This window comes from Schistocerca gregaria, chromosome 7, assembly GCF_023897955.1.
Source record: "Schistocerca gregaria isolate iqSchGreg1 chromosome 7, iqSchGreg1.2, whole genome shotgun sequence".
In the NCBI taxonomy this organism is placed as follows: domain Eukaryota; kingdom Metazoa; phylum Arthropoda; class Insecta; order Orthoptera; family Acrididae; genus Schistocerca; species Schistocerca gregaria.
In genome coordinates, this window is record NC_064926.1 from 295,668,061 (window position 1) to 295,685,299 (window position 17,239).

The following is a 17,239-nucleotide window of genomic DNA, read 5'->3' on the forward strand; positions in this document are numbered from 1 at the left end:
GCACGTTTCGTTATTTAGCGTCAACTGCCACCTGCCACACCATACAGCAATTTTCTCTAAATCGTTTAGCAACTGATACAGGTCTTCGGATGACCTTACTAGACGGTAAATTACAGCATCATCTGCGAACAACCTAAGAGAACTGCTCAGATTGTCACCCAGGTCATTCATATAGATCAGGAACAGCAGAGCTCCCAGGACGCTTCCCTGGGGAACACCTGATATCACTTCAGTTTTACTAGATGATTTGCCGTCTATTACTACGAACTGCGACCTTCCTGACAGGAAATCACGAATCCAGTAGCACAACTGAGACGATACCCCATAGGCCCACAGCTTGATTAGAGGTCGCTTGTGAGGAACGGTGCCAAAAGCTTTCCGGAAATCCAGAAATACTGAATCAACCTGAGATGCCCTGTCGATAGCGGCCATTACTTCTTGCGAATAAAGAGCTAGCTGCGTTGCACAAGAACGATGTTTTCTGAAACCATGGTGATAACGTATCAATAGATCGTTCCCTTTGATTCATAATGTTTGAATACAGTATATGCTCCAAAACCCTACTGCAAACCGACGTCAATGATATAGGTCTGTACTTCGATGGATTACTCCTACTACCCTTCTTAAACACAGGTGCGACCTGCGCAAATTCCCAATCTGTAGGTACAGATCTATCGGTGAGAGAGCGGTTGTATATGATTGATAAGTAGGGAGCTATTGTGTCAGCATAATCTGAAAGGAACCTAATCGGTATACAATCTGGACCTGAAGACTTGCCCGTATCAAGCGATTTGAGTTGCTTCGCAACCCCTAAGGTATCTATTTCTAAGAAACTCATGCTACCAACTGTTCGTGTTTCAAATTCTGGAATATTCCATTCGTCTTCCCTGGTGAAGGAATTTCGGAAAACTGCGTTCAATAACTCCGCTTTAGTGGCACAGTCGTCGATAACAGTACCATCGGCACTGCGGAGCGTAGGTATTGACTGCGTCTTGCCGCTTGTGTACTTTACATACGACCAGAATTTCTTCGTATTTTCTACCAAATTTCGAGACAATGTTTTTTTGTACAACCTATTAAAGGCACCTCGCATTGAAGTCCGTGCCAAATTTCGCGTGTCTGTAAATTTTAGGTCATCTTCGGGATTTCTGGTTCTTCTGAACTTTGCTTGCTTTTTCCGTTGCCTCTGCAACAGCGTTCTGACCTGTTTTGTGTACCATGGGAGATCAGTTCCATCTCTAAGCAATTTATGAGGTATGAGTCTCTCAATAGCTGTTGCTACTATATCTTTGAATTAGAGCAACATCTCGTCTACTTTTGCACAGTCAGTTCGGAAGGAATGGAAATTGTCTCTTAGGAAGGCTTCTAGCGACACTTTATCCGCTTTCTTAAATAAAATTATTTTGCGTTTGTTTCTGGTGGTTTTGGAAGAAACGGCATTGAGCCTAGCTACAACGACCTTGTGATCACTAATCCCTGTTTCAGTCATGATGCTCTCTATTAGCTCTGGATTGTTTGGGGCTAAGAGGTCAAGTGTGTTTGCGCAACCATTTACAATTCGCCTAGGTTCGTGGACTAACTGCTCGAAATTCTTTTCGGAGAAAGCATTTAGGACAATCTCGGAAGATGTTTTCTGCCTACCACCGGTTTTGAACAAGTATTTATGCCATCATATCGATGGAAGGTGGAAGTCCGCACCAACTATAAACGTATGAGTGGGGTATTTATTTGTTACGAGACGCAATTTTTCTCTGAAGTGTTCAGCAACTATATCATCGGAGACTATGTATCGCTAGAAGGAGCCAATTATTAACTTAGTTCGGCTGTTAAGTATAACCTCCACGTATACCAATTCGCACGGAGTATCTACTTCGACTTCACTACAGGGTAAACCACTACTGACAGACACAAACACTCCACCACCAATTCTGCCTAATCTATCTTTTCTGAACACCGTCTGAGACTTCGTGAAAATTTCTGCAGAACTTATTTCATGCTTTAGTCAGCTTTCTGTAAATATAACGATTTCAGCTTCTGTGCTTTCTATTAGCACTTGTAGCTCAGGGACTTTCCCAGCACAACTACAGCAATTTACAACTACAATTCCGACTGTTCGGCGATCCAAACACTTCTTCTATTTGCCATGCTCCCTTCGAGATTGCAGCCCACCCCATACTTTCCCGAGGTCTTCTAACCTAACAAACCGCCCAGTTCAAGCCATACAGTCTCTGCTACCCGTGTAGCCGCCAGCTGAGTGTAGTGAACTCCTGACCTATTCAGCGGAACCCGAAACCCCACCACCCTATGGCGCAAGTCAAGGAATCTGCAGCCAACACGGTCACAAAACCGTCTGAGCCTCTGATTCAGACCCTTCACCTGGCTGTGCACCAAAGGTCCGCAGTCGGTTCTGTCAACGATGATGCAGATGGTGAGCTCTGCCTTCATCTCGTAAGCAAGACCGGCAGCCTTCAGCAAATCAGATAGCCGCTGGAATCCAGAGAGAATTTCCTAAGATCCAAAGCGACACACGTCATTAGTGCCGACATGTGCCACCACCTGCAGCTGGCTGCACCCTGTGCTCTTCATGGCATCCGGAAGGACCCTTACCACATCAGGAATAACTCCACCCGGAATGCACATGGAGTGCACACTGGATTTCATCCCTTCCTAAGCTGCCATAGCCCTAAGGGGCCCCATTACGCGCCTAACATTGGAGCTCCCAACTACCAATAAGCCCACCCTCTGCGATTGCCCGGACCTTGAAGGCTGAGAATCATCCTCTGAAACAGGGCAGGCAGCTGCATCTGGCTCAGCCAGAGACAGTGTCTGAAACCTGTTTGTCAGACGCATCGGGGAGGCTTTCTGACCAGCTTCCGGGGACGCCTTTCGCTGCCTGCCATGCCTTGGAACGACCTCCCACTCAACCACAGGCGAGGGCTCAGCCCCACTGCGGGCAGCAACCGGGGCAACCACAGCGGCAGACCGGTCTTGGGACAGACGGGCGAGGTTGACATCCCCGTGACACCCAAGTCCGACTCCCCACAGTGGTTCCCATTGGCAACAGCCTCAAGCTGCGCGACCGAAGTCAGCGCCGCTTGTAGCTGTGAGCGAAGGGGTGCCAACTCTGCCCTCATCCGAACACAGCAATCACAGTCCCTGTCCACTCTAATCGATGTTGAACAACAGTTACTGAAACACGAGTCTGTGCATAGATAACGCAAGGGAAACACGCAAAGTGTGAACTAACCTGTACAAATGCCTAACTACAGCGCTACAATCTGCCTTAATTTGCGATTACAGTAACTGAAACTCGAAATTACTCCTCCTATATGAAACTCACACGCAATTTAAGTAAGAATCTACGAAGTAAACACTAAAGCACGATGCTACAACTCTCAAATACTATAATACGCCCGAAATGTATGAATTAAACAAAGCAAGTACCCAAAAACACGCAAAGAAATTAAGAATTAAACTATGTAACAAATAAGTATGCTAGGGGTATACGACTTGCTGCTGCAGGTGCTTATCCGATGGTAGCAGGGAGTACACTGACTGTGACCAACCGACGCTGGCCGTTCAAAACAAAAACAGAGGACAGACGACTACGCGAACTTACACTATTCAGGTACTAAAGCCCGATGCCACAACTCTCAAATACTATAATACGCCCAAAATTTATGAATTAAACAGTGCAAGTACCCAAAAACACGCAAAGAAATTAAGAATTAAATTATGTAACAAATAAGTAAGCTAGGGGTGTACGACTTGCTGCTGGCAGCTGCTTATCCAACGGCGGCAGGGAGCACGCTACAACTTTTCTACCAAAAAGATGACCAAGTTCTAGGAAAGAAAATTATGTATGCAGTTCTTGTTACTAGACCCTTCTCCTTCTTATTGTTCTTGCCTTTCCAAGTGCTCCTTTTTTAGGAATGTGGATCATAAAATTATTATTTAATGGTTTTGTTGACAGAAAGTATTCACATTATAAGATGTCCTACAATTTATTTTATAAACCCAATGCTGCAGCTCAGCTACAAACCAGATATCGAACAAAATAAGCAAATATGTAGAAAGCAAAGCGGAAAAACGTCATTCAACAGCCATGTGGCATTTCGTAAGTCAGTAGAAATTCTCTCAACACCTGTCATAATCAGGTCTGTAAATGTCAGAATATTTCTCATTGATTCATAAGCGTCTCAGTATGTAGCACAAAGTTCAAACTTCAAAGTGTAATCATATGTTTACAGGTAGAAGTGTATGTCGTGTTTGTGGTGAGTTCTGCAATGAAATTCAACAGTGTGGTCAATGGCCTCTCTTTTCTACAGCTATGGGAATGCTTGCAGAAGTGCGATGAGCTTCAAAGCGGCTGAAGTGGCACCAGTGAAGTTGAAATGCAACACAACAACGAGTATATTCCAAGGAGGCTAGTGCGCAGCCCAGCACAGAAGACAATTACGCCAAGCTCACATGTACTCTTTACCAAAATATTTACGACAGCAGTTTCAGTTACAATGACAGTTTCAAAGAAATAAAAAAAATTCACAGGTTGAAAAATTACAGGAGAAGTGTGCAGAAACGAAATCTCATCAATTGATCATAACTATATCTCGACGTCACAATACACATCGTTGTTGTAGTAATATCATCATAACACATCAATCAAATCTCAAAATTGTTGTAGGTTCCTTCAGTAATCTCAAAACCTCTAAAACTGCGCTCTGCTCATTTCTGTAGTGTCAACTACCTCAAACGTTCCTCAAAAATCATGATCGCATACAATGTACATCACTCATAGGTCTCGCAGTATCACAGTGCTTTCGAAAATATATATGAACAGTTCACAAAATGCAGACAAAGTAACATTTCATAAATACAAAGTAATCCAACTGTGTAATTACCTAGACATGTGTCAGAGACGTCGTAAAAATGATCAATACTCTCTGCTGAAAGACCAGTTAGATGTGCAATTCTGTGTTGGGGAAATATGGTACCGATGTATAAAACTGTATAAGCAAATATCATTTTACCTAGGGCTCCTTGCACTTACCACACGCATGGTACACAAAGTAGGCATACCCCCATGAGGGATAATGTGATTATACCTCAGACCTTACGGATTAAAACTGTCGAATGCAATGTATCCCCGAAAATCTTATCTGTATAATTGTAGTTCAAAAATGTTTCTCATACTGTTTCAAGTACAAAAAGTAATCACTCAAATATGTGTCATGTAGCCCTAAACTGTATGTCTTGCTGTTATAAAACTTCTGTCATTGCTTAACGGAAAAAATGTGTCAAGTGTCGTAGTTATCGTCGTTCCTAAGCGAAGTTCTCCAAAAATCAGTGTACTTACCTTGTCATATACAAAAGTAAAGTGCTATGTGTATAAATATGTAGTTTACGTTCATTGCCATGATCTTGAAAATCATGATACCACAAAGAGTTGTAAGTAGCATAGTGATACAGACGTGTAGCTGTCCAACAAACCAAATGCTGTGTCGTTTGTGACCTCTGAGAAAGTGCTTTAATTAAAATTGTATGTTCAAGAAAACCAAAATGTGGCAGTAAAACCTCATTACCAGTACTCGTATATGTTCGAAGAAAGGAGAATTATAGTCGTGACGTAACCATGCAACTGACAAGCGAAAATGTACTCACAATAAGACTGTGTCGTATGCTCCCTATAAAAGTTTACTTGTGAAATTACTGTACTAATATGTACCATAGGATCGTGAGTGGATAATCAACTTCGAAACATCGCTGCATGCTAACAGTGTGTAAATGTTACAAAGCGTAATATTAACTTGAGGAGAAAATTTTATAGCAAAGACTAAGTCAGAAAGCAAATTACGCTAACCGTTTCTAAATGTTACAAAGCGTAATATTAACTTGAGGAGAAAACTTTATATCAAAGACTAAGTCAGAAAGCAAATTATTTCTCAAAAACGGTTTTACATGATAAATGTGGTGTAATCCTTTATTTTTCTTAGTATGCAGATTTTCAACTTAAACGCAATTATAATGCGGTATACGACAGATCCTGTAAGGTCCATTGTAAATCAGAAAGAATTTGTGTCTCAAATGTTCCTTCCTATGTCACAATGAATGGGCTTTAATGAAACGTTTTTGACCAACGTATACTTTCTTTGCATTTGTCATACTGTGTAATTTTCTCCTTTTGTCAGCAGAAGAACTTATATTTTTCATAGCCAAATGAATTATGTCTAGATGTCGAAGTTTACAAGTGCTCGGGATGATACTAACTCTCTCATTCTTTTTTAATAGCCAAATGAATTATGTCTTGATGTGGAAGTTTACAAGTGCTCGGAAAAGGTACTATCTCATTCTGTTCAATGGTCCGTTTTTCTTCACTACAAGAATAGGTGGTAAAGCAGTGGAGTCACAATGTATTTCATTCAGTATATTTTGAAATAATTGTGAGTATCTATCCCAGTACTTATGCCTCCCGTTATAATAAAGTCTGTAAAGCTTATTGATTTCTTTCATAATACGTTCAGAAGGGTTACAATGTGGAGAGTACAATGAAATAAAAATAGGTTTGATTTTACGATTCCAAAGCATGCGTGACCAGATAGCAGATTTGAATTGTGGTCCGCTATCTGAAATGATCTTGTCAACGTGTCCAACTTCACGTAGGAAATTTTTAACAAGCTTTGGATACAGAATGTCCCGTGGCTTTGTGTGACGGTGTGAAAGAAACAGATTTTGAAGTAAGTTCAACAGTGACGCAAACGTACGAAAATCCATTCAGTGTCTTAACAAAGGGTCCCAGAAGATCAGCTGCAGCTATTTCTTTTAACCTAGTTGGAATAATAGGAAACAATGGAGCATGATGTTAGATGGTAGACGGTTTAACTTCTTGACAATGTTTGGAAATAGAACTCTCCTAATTCCCTTTGCCATATTGTTACAATAACAAGTCTTCCGAAGAATATGATAACATTTTCGTGGACAAAAATGAGCGTAGCTGGAATGACTGTACCAGACGAAGTTATTCACAAAATCATCAGGAATACAAAGTACCCATAGCTTGTCATCAATAGTGCAGCTTTTGAATAGTACGATATTTCCAACCAGATAATAATGACGAATCCGTGTGTGTGTGTCTTTCCATGGCATTTACTTTTAATATCTTTTTACGTCGGATCCTTGTTTTGCTCATGAGCAATGTCCTTTAAAGATGCATGACGAAGACTTTAAAAGGCACTTTTTTGAATATAAAATTTTTTCTCAAGTTTAGCCGCTGTGACGCTTTTCTCATTGCCGCCGGTGTACGAGAAAGTGCGTCTGCAACGATGTTTGCAGTGTCAGGAATGTAGACTATTGTGAAGCGGAATTCTTGCAGAAATAATGCCCAGTGCTTCAATCTATTATTATTTAACTTTGATGATATAAGAAATTGAAATGCTCGATGATCACTATAAACTATTACGTGTTTGCTAGAAAGAAAGAAACAAAATTAGTCAAATTCCCAAACGATAGCCAAGGCTTCCAATTCAGTGACGGAATAATTTTTCTCAGATTTGGTTGGCACATAGGTAGCAAAAGCGATGGTTTTCGGAACAGTAATGTCACTTTCTATAGCTTCTTGAAATAAATGGGCACCAAGACTAACATTAAAAGATTTCGTGACAAGATAGAAATTATGTGTCAGTTGCTGGTGAGCTAAGATTGACGCGTTGAGTAGTGCTTCTTTCAGAGAATCATATTCCAACTGTGCCTGTTCGTCCCAGTGCCAAATTGTGTTTTGCCAGTGAGAGACAATGTTGTGGAGTTATTAGAACTTGCATATTCAGAAAAAGAGGGTAGAAATTCACGAGAACTAGAAAGCGGCGAACTTGTTTTTTTTTTTTTTTTTTTTTTTTTTTTTTTTTTTTTTTTTTTTTTTTGGGTGGAGCTGAAATAGCTCTGATTTCTTCCAGCTTTTCGGGATCCGACTGAATGCCCTCAGCAGAAATAATGTGCCCCAAAAACTTCACCTTTGTCCTACTGAATTTAGATTTTTCCAAATTAACTATAATTCCAGATTCAGCAAAAATCTGTTGAGGATACGGTTATGTTTTTCCCATAGGCTTCAGCTATTACAATATCGTTCACTTGCGAGGTGATGTGTAGTTTTAAGAACTCAGGTAATATTGAATTTACCCTACGAATGAATACTGCCGAAGAGATGTTCAGACCAAAAGTAAGTTTCTGAACTTGATAACAAACGCTGAAACAAAGAAAGCCGTATATTTTCTACATTCCGGATGAAGTTCAATTTGCCAAGGGCTGAATCCGAGATCAACAGAAGACAAAACTTTTACGCAATTGAAATTTTGAAGAAGTTCTTCCAACGTTTGCGGCCTGTCTGTTTGTGGAATGATTATTGTATTAATTTGTCTGGAATATAAGACAAGTCTGATCGATCCGTTTTCCTTCTCAGCAACATAAAACGGATTATTCTACGGGCTTACCACTAGTTCAACAATGCCTTCGTCAAGTATAGATTGTATTTCCGTTCTAACAAGGTCCCTATAATGTGACGGAATTTTGTGTGATCTGACGCAAAATTTTGTATGCTCACAAACACGAAATTTGCACTGAAATCCTATAATTGTTCCTGTTTTGTGAGTAAAAACTATGAAACCCGATTGTCAGATGTCGAAAAGTCCTCCCCATCAGTGTCATTACAGTTCTGAATTGTTTGAATCTTTTCTGAATTGAAATATGTCATCAATATCATACCTGTCAGTACCTGCAGAGTGATCCTTAGTGTCAACTTGCGTCGAAAGTTCCAAACTGTGACCTGAAAACTGGCAACGCCGATTGATTTCCTCGTCATGGTTTGAAAGCCACTCTCCAAATTTCAAAGATATTGACTTAATTTCTTGCTCTAAATTTATTTCAGCATCGTAAAAGTTTAAAATTGCTTTACACTCATTAAAAAAATCTACACGTAATATGAATCCGTCGACAACAGGAAGAAACAATAAGAAAATTCATAATATACTGGTGGCTTTGACAAAAGTATTCGAAGTTAGTTTATTGTCGTACAACTACCCTTCTTCCACAAATTACACCTTCTAACTTAATTTTACATAAAGGAAGTGTGGGGCAATCATTCCATTTTTTTGCGTTTACTGAAAGCTGTTTCACTAATTACCGAAGTAGGACTGCAGAAGTCAAGTACTGCCGTAAATTTTATGTTATTTCTTTTGATGTGAATGACAGGGTATTTAGTATTGTTCTGTTTCATGTCATGTTCCTAGAGTAAAATGTCCCTAATGTCATCCATTTTCACATAATTGATTGTCCTGGCGGTTACATCGTCCGCCTCATAAGTACATTTTGTAGCTGCCTACGGTGCAAGTCATTGCCTATTATTTCTTTGTTGTCGGGCATCTTTACTGGGATTGGGAGGTGTAATTTCTACAATTTGAACTTGTCGAGAGTGCCCTGCCCTATTTCAATCGCGCCAGTTTTCATTAAATTCAGGTCTGTTCTCATGACTATAGCGTCATGGAGATTTTTCCCGGTTTCGTAATAATAGGGTGGGGTTCTGCGTCTGAGTAGTTTTGTCTCCCTTGACAATAATTATTCTGTTCCCTATATTGTCTATTTCTACGGTTGCTGTGTCATGGTCATTACCACCAAAATGTGAGCTGTCTCTGTAGTTATTGTTATTCTGCCAGTGGTTGTCACACGGGTGGTGTCTGTTCTGGTCACGTTTTTCGTTCTAACGGTAGACCTGTCGTACATGGTTATTGTTTCTGTCGTCACGAAGTTGTGGTGGATGTGACTTGTAATTTCTCCTGTTTTCGCAACATGCAATTGTCTGTGTAGATTTCCAGTTCATGCAGAAGTCCCTGAAAAGCTTCGATGCCACCTCTTCAACGTCCAGCCAAGTGTTCAGGAAAATTAAGGAAGCAAATGCGAATACAGCATTGACAAATTCTGATCCTCATGTAACATATCTTCCAAATATTTTACACGACTGGAAAATTCAGACTATTCGAAATCCGTCATCATTATAATACTGTGTCTTACTCAGTATTGTGTAGCCTGAGACCAATATGCAGAAACGAAGGCGTGATAAAAATCTCCTCCACTGTGACGGTCGCGAATAACCGATCGCATTCACACAGCTGGTTCATTTTCTAAATAGCCACACATAAATTCTAATCTATGTTCTGATAACCAATTAAGAGGAAAACACTGAGAAAACTGACAAAGCCAAGTTTGTGGATGTATGCCATTACTATAATTCTGGAATGTTTTAAAATTACACGTTATGAAGAGAAGCTTATAGTCAAAGACATCGTGTCGACGTGTCGCAAATCGGTCATTATTTATTTCATGTACGCGGCTCTATCTCAAAGCTCGGTACACCCTGCCGACTCCTTTCAAGATCTGCGAAATACATTATTATTACAGTGTGTGACTTTTCCATATTTCTAAATCCCTTTTCCCGTGTAGGATCGCGAGTACCTGTTAAATGATCCTAAACATATTTGGAAATTTGTGGTAAGTTCCTATGGGACCAAAAATATGAAATTAAATAAATATGGAACTATCTCCAACTCTGTTAATTTACAAAACTTATTTCAGTCACGTATCCTGACCTTGGAAACCCCATTCTTTTTCATAAGTCACTAACCTCACAGAAAATATTCATAACACGAACCACGGCATTTCCAGGAAGTAGCAACAACAGCCAGCTAAATAAAAGGATTCTTACTACTTTAGACTCTAACTACTAGGAGGCATATAGTTAGCAAAAGAAAGATTTGTTGAAGCGAAAACAATGTATTTAGAAAACTTTACAATATTCATGTGACATCCAGTTCCAAAAACAGTATGTTTATCCATAATTCCACCACCGATACATTGTCTACATTGTCAACCATACATCCATTATACCTTTCCTTGCAAATTTCGTCTGGTTTTACACTACACGTCCTTCCAATACAGAGTCTAGACTAAGAAAAACATGTCCATACACTTCCCTATCCACTCGCTAACTGCTAGTCTGTACAACCACAGATCGCTGCCAGTGATATTAACACAGCCAACTTACTGGGTACTTAAAATGTGTTGTGGAAGAGCGTAAATGGGCCACGCAAAAGCGGTTTCGTTATCTACATGGCTTGACATGTAGCAGTAGCAGTCAGAATCACTCTTTTTAATCTGTCGAATAGTCGCTGGTGCTGTTACTAAATCAAGTCGGAAGTGAAATCCATTTCCTTGTTATCGATGTAGGCAGAAAAAACAAAACAACATGTGACTGATTAGCATAAAAATACATTAATGTGGTATAAAACATCACGACATACACCCCTGTGATCCGTTGTCTACAAACACCATCCCACAAACTGACATCTGCCACCTGTACAGCACAATGCATTCACGTTTGGATGCCTGCGTTCAGCATTCTGGCGGCTTCACCAGATGTTAACGTACCAGCGTTTTACATTTTCAATTGTTTATCCTGCACTTACATTAACCTTTGATCTTGCACTGTTACCTACACTATCCTATTCCTGAAATTTCATTACTGTAATTAATTGTTTTTAATATTTTTATTTCCATCAGCGTAGATTCAATGTTCTTTTTTTCTTTTTTGGCTAGTTCAGTGTATGTACCTAGCGAGTGGGAACGGTAAAAAAAAATGTTATGCGTCAAATAGAAAGATCTCGATTTTTCCGTCACAAGAACCGTTGTGCCAAATAAATTCGCAATAAACCTCGTTTAAGGAGGAATGAAAGTAGCGATTCGCTTGTGACAACTAACTCCTGAACGAACACCTAAGGCTCCTGTTCACTTTAACTGTTATTGCTATGTTAGAGTTTCAGTTCATATGTATATTCAGTCGAACGTTAACATTTTGAATACTCTACATAAACTAACGGAAAAATGTCGTGAATGAACTGTTCTCCTGCGTCATATATGGTGTGAGCTGTGAATGTAAAAGTTGTAGAAAGGTTCCTCGATTATGATATGTGATTCGCTGAACGCGATGCACTGGAACACGGTTTCGTGTTCCCGGCAGCTGTGAATGTACAGACGCTGTAGCGTTAGTGAGACTCCGAGTTCTTTGAGCCAGCCAACCTATTGATTGCCTTAATTAAACTACACGGACTCCGCAAATATTTGTTGTGGCTTCGACGAGGTAATGGAATAATATATTACGAGTACAAATGGGACAGAAAGATCTGGTTACATAGGCGCCAGTTTTTACGCCCAGCGTCAGAGGAGTCAGCGCCTGTAGTGTCGTTAGAGCGCAGGTTTACAATACGCACTCAACGTAATTAAGCCTTTAATTACACGACCGGCATGTTAACAGGACAGAATGGTATTAGGAGTGATTCTGGGTTGGTAACGGCGACAATTCATGAGAAGTTTACTACATGGTAGACACCAGAGAGAGAACTGGCTTTCTGGGATGTGGAGTGGAATATGTCGACGTGTCACGTGAATGGTACATCATCAGACGTTATAACCGATTATGTAATTGATGTTCAATACCAATTCTCTCAAAATATTTGATTGTGGTGGCAGGTCGTGACTACCCGACAAATGCGACACTTCATCATAGGTATCGTGGAGGCACTGTGTATCTTACTTGCTTCCACGTATCGCCTTTTATGCCATTCCAATAATGGCTTGTGTAGCCATTAACACGACCCAGTGATATTCTATGGACATGTGATTAATCTATGAACTTGCAAGTGTATAATTCCTCTCATCCAGGGGCGTTGTACCCTTTCTTCAATCCTCCGCCGTTGGGTTTTCTTGAACTACAGCACATGGATTAGTGCGAACCCTAAGCGTTGTTTGTGCGACAGCGTGGAGTCCTGCGCGGTTAGGGAGCTGGTGCATGGAAGCGAGGCGTGTAACTGCGTTAAAAGCATGAGAGAAATAGTTTACAGGGAGACACGAATCATATCGACAGTGGTTTATTCAGAATAGACAGGGGACAGACAAATTCACACTTAGACAAAAAAAAAAATAGTGGAGCACCATGAAGGGATTACCCAAACTAGAAGGAAGTCGGTAGATGTGATGTACACAAAAAGACAAACAAACAGTTACAATTTCCGAAAAGTTGGATGATTTATTCAGTAGAATATGCTCCACAAAGTAAGCAAGTCAGTAACGCGTTTGTCTACCTATGGTCCTTTAGCAAGTAGTTACTCGGCTTGACATTGACTGAGAGTTGGTGGATATCCTCCTGAGAGATATAGTGACAAATTCTGTCCAACTGGCGCCTTAGACAGTCAAAATCCCAAGCTGGAGCGGTCTACCCATAATGCTCCAAACGTTTTCGGATGGGGAGAGACACTGCGAAATTGGTGACCAAAGGAGGGTTTGGCAGGCACGAAGAAAAGCAGTAGAAATTCTCGAAGTGTGCGGACCGACATTATCTTCCTGAAATCTAAGCCCATGATGACTTCTCATGAAGGGAAACAAAACGGGGCATAGAATATCGTCAGCATTTCGCTGTAGAGTAAAGGTGACGCGGATAACGACCAAAGGAGTTCTCCTCTGAAATGAAATGGCACCCCAGAATGGAAACATCCCCCAGGGTGTGGCTGAACCATATCTTCGCAATATCCTTTCTTCCAGGAGTGCTAATTCTGCTAGGTTCGAAGAGGAGCTTCATTGAAGTTTGGAAGATAGGAGACGAGGTACTGACAGATTTTAAGCTATGAAGACGGGTCGTGAGTCGTGCTTGGGTAGCTCAGTTGGTAGAGCAGTTGCCCGTGAAAGGCAAAGGTCCCGAGTTCGAGTCTTGGTCCGGTACACAGTTTTAATCTGGCTAGAACTTTCACACCAGCGCACACTCCGCTGCATAGTGAAAAATCTCATTCTGTGTTCGCTTGCTTTGTTAATGGACTACTACTAAAGCCAAGTTGAGAGTGAAGTGTGAAGTAGTGATCAAACTGTGGTTTTTTATGCTCATATACACTGATCAACCAGAACATTATGGCCACCTTTGACTCGTGGACCTGCCGCGACGCGTCGTAGCATGGAAGCAATGAGGCCATAGCATGTCGCTAGACAGAGTTGGCATCACATTCGCACCCACAAGCCATCTGATTCCTGTAAAGTCCGGGTAGGGAGCTATGAGCTCTGACACCGCGTTCTATCACGTTCCGTATGTGTTCGGTCAGTTTTAGATCTGGCGAGTGTCGGTGGTGGGCGTGGGTCGGGGGGGGGGGGGGTGGAAATGGGGTGAGGAGGGGGGGAAGCACATCAGTTTGGAACTCAGTATTGTGTTCTTCGAACCACTCCATCACACCCTGGAATTCGGACATGGAGTGTTACGTTGTTGAAAAATGCCACTTCCGTCGGAAAACCTTGTCGTCACGAAGGGGTGTTCATGGTTTGCAGCCACTACAAGGTACTCCTTGGCCGTCATGCTACCTTGCACGATCTCCACTGGACTCATAGATGACCACAAGAATGATCCCCAGACCAAAATGGAGCCGCTGCCAGCTTGTACTGGACAGCGTGGCCTTGCGGTTCTAGGCGCTACAGTCTAGAACCGCGTGACCGCTACGGTCGCAGGTTCGAATACTGCCTCGGGCGTGGATGTGTGTGATATCCTTAGGTTAGATAGGTTTGAGTAGTTCTAAGCTCTAGGGGACTGAAGACCACTGATGTTAAGTCCCAGAGTGCTCAGAGCCACTTGAACCATTTTGAACCAGCTTGTCTCCGTCCTGCAGTACAGGTATGAAGGAGGTGTTCCCCCGGAACACGCCACATTCGTGCTTTCCCATCGGCACGGTAAATGAAAGTGTCGGGGTTAATTAGACCATGAGACGCTCTGCCATTGTGTCTATGTCAAGTACAGATGGTCATGTAGTCGCCGATATCGTGGTGTTAACTTTGGCACATGCACCTAGTAGGGCTATCATTGGAAGAGTTTGGTGGACTGTGTGTTCACACACACTTGTAACTCCGTGTAGAATTTCTCGAACATCCGACAAGTCGTGGTGTTCCCGAAATGCTCGTTCGAGCCTCCGGGCCATCACGATCTGCCCATAGTGAAGCTCACATTGATAGTGCTCCTTCCCCACCCCACACGCTCACTGATACTACCATCACCGTGCGTATGTCTGACTAGCAGTCATACCTCGCCATGAGGCGCTGCTATCGCATAGACGGCAGTCGATAGGAGGTCGGTGGTCATAACGTTCTGACCAGTATAATTCTGTACGTGCTGTGCTTGTTAGAAACGTACTTAGTTTGCCACACAATATATTTTTGTTTATTAACTTAGAACATGTAGATAAAGAAGAATCTGTTGTCGGTATTACCCTTCCAGTTACAAGCTGACCAATAAAGGTAAAAACAAAGACTGTCTCTTCCGCGCGTAATTTATATGATAGCAAGCAATTGGTACGAAGTGCAAACCGTGAGCGTTGAAAGAACTGCAAAAACTCTACCAGTCTGAGCCTAATCTTCTTTCTCTCCCCACGGCGGCTATTATGCTTCTCCCTTCGCACCACCCTCTCCTCTTTGCTCCTGGAAAGAGTAAAACTGAACAGGTTGTAGTTACGTACATATATATTTCACTGCTTTTTCATCGAGTGTTGGCCTTTACCTTGCCCTGGACCTAAAGACACATTCAAGTCACGACATACACGTAAGTGCAGTATGTGAATATACAGTGATAAGCCGAAACATTATGACCGCTACAGACTGACACGTTGGATGCTGCCTTGTGGGGTTGCGGGCACGGGACGCGGTAAAAAAAAAAAAAAAAGTATTCATACGGAGCAGAGACGGACGGGAGATCACCCTAGCGAAGTAATGGGCTGCAAATGGGCAAATCCATTGAGATAAGAGACTCTGACAAAGGGAATATTATTATCAGGCAGAGCCTCTGAACGAGTATCAGGAAGAAGGCGAAACTGGTTGACTGTTTCCGTGCTACTATCGTGAGTGATTAGGGGAAAGAGGTAGAAAGGCAGTGAAATTATCACTATTTGGTACATTCACAGAAGGTGGGTTTCGGAGCTTGTATGCTCTGTAAAGTAGCATAGACGGTGATTCGGGGCATATCTGCCGAAAGACCACAATGCTAGTGCACGCACAAGTGTTTCGGAGCACATGAAGCTCCTCAGCAAACTCCTATGTGTTCACATGTCGACCCATCGACATCGCTAATAACTATTGCAGTGGGCACAGGACCACGGCTCGTCGGATGAATTACATTTCCACTACACTAGGTATAAGGTTGACTCCACAAACGCCGTCATCGAGGTGAAAGGCGGCTCGAAATGTGCAACGCGACACGGACGTAGGCTTGTGGGACGTTCTCCTGCACATGCATGAGACTCGTTGTAGTAATGGAAGACATGCTGACAGGTGCGACCAACCTGCATCCCTACATGGCTGATGTCTTCCCAACGGGGATGACATGTTTCAGCAGCGTAATTGTGTTTCGGAGCTAGAATCGTACTACAGTGGTTTGAGGAGCACTATAGTGAACTTACGTTGATGTCCAGGGGACCAAATTCGCCTGATGTAAATCCTATGGAACCCATTTGCTGTCACTATTGGTTGCCATCACTGCGTACACGAATCAGTGGCCCGCAAATTACAAGACTTAAAGTGACCTGTGCGTAGACATCTAACTCCACAGACTTCCACAAACCTACCAAAGAACTATCGGATTGAATTTGCAATGTAAAATCACGAACGAGGTGTGCACCTGTGTGTATGGGAATGTCTGTAAAGGACGCTGTGGTAAAAGTAAAATAGTCACTGGTATTGTTATGACCATTTTTTCAGTGGTGCATTTCCCGTCCTCCTATCTAGTGAACTGTCGGATTCCTGATACGCAGAATCAGTGATGTATTTCGTCCAGAGAGGGACAAACAAGCTATTAAGCAGATGGCCAAAATGTTTTGGCTCTTCATTGTAAGACGTCATGGACGAATGACAGTGCGGAAATGCTGACTATGTCTGAAAGTGCAAGGAGGAGATTGGGGGGGGGGGGAGGGGGAGTAGGGGTGGCACTGCCAATTTTTACGCAGGGTAGCAAAATCCCGGGAGCTGGCCCTTAGTACTCTGCAAGTGTTAGTAGTGGTCATAACAGTGTTCTCTGTAGTCACGTGTGCATTATATCCGAATTAAGCGAATTCGAACATAGGCTAATTGCTGGTGCTCGTATTGTGGGTCCTTCCGTTGCCAAAGGAGTTGAAGTGTTTGGTGTGTCTAG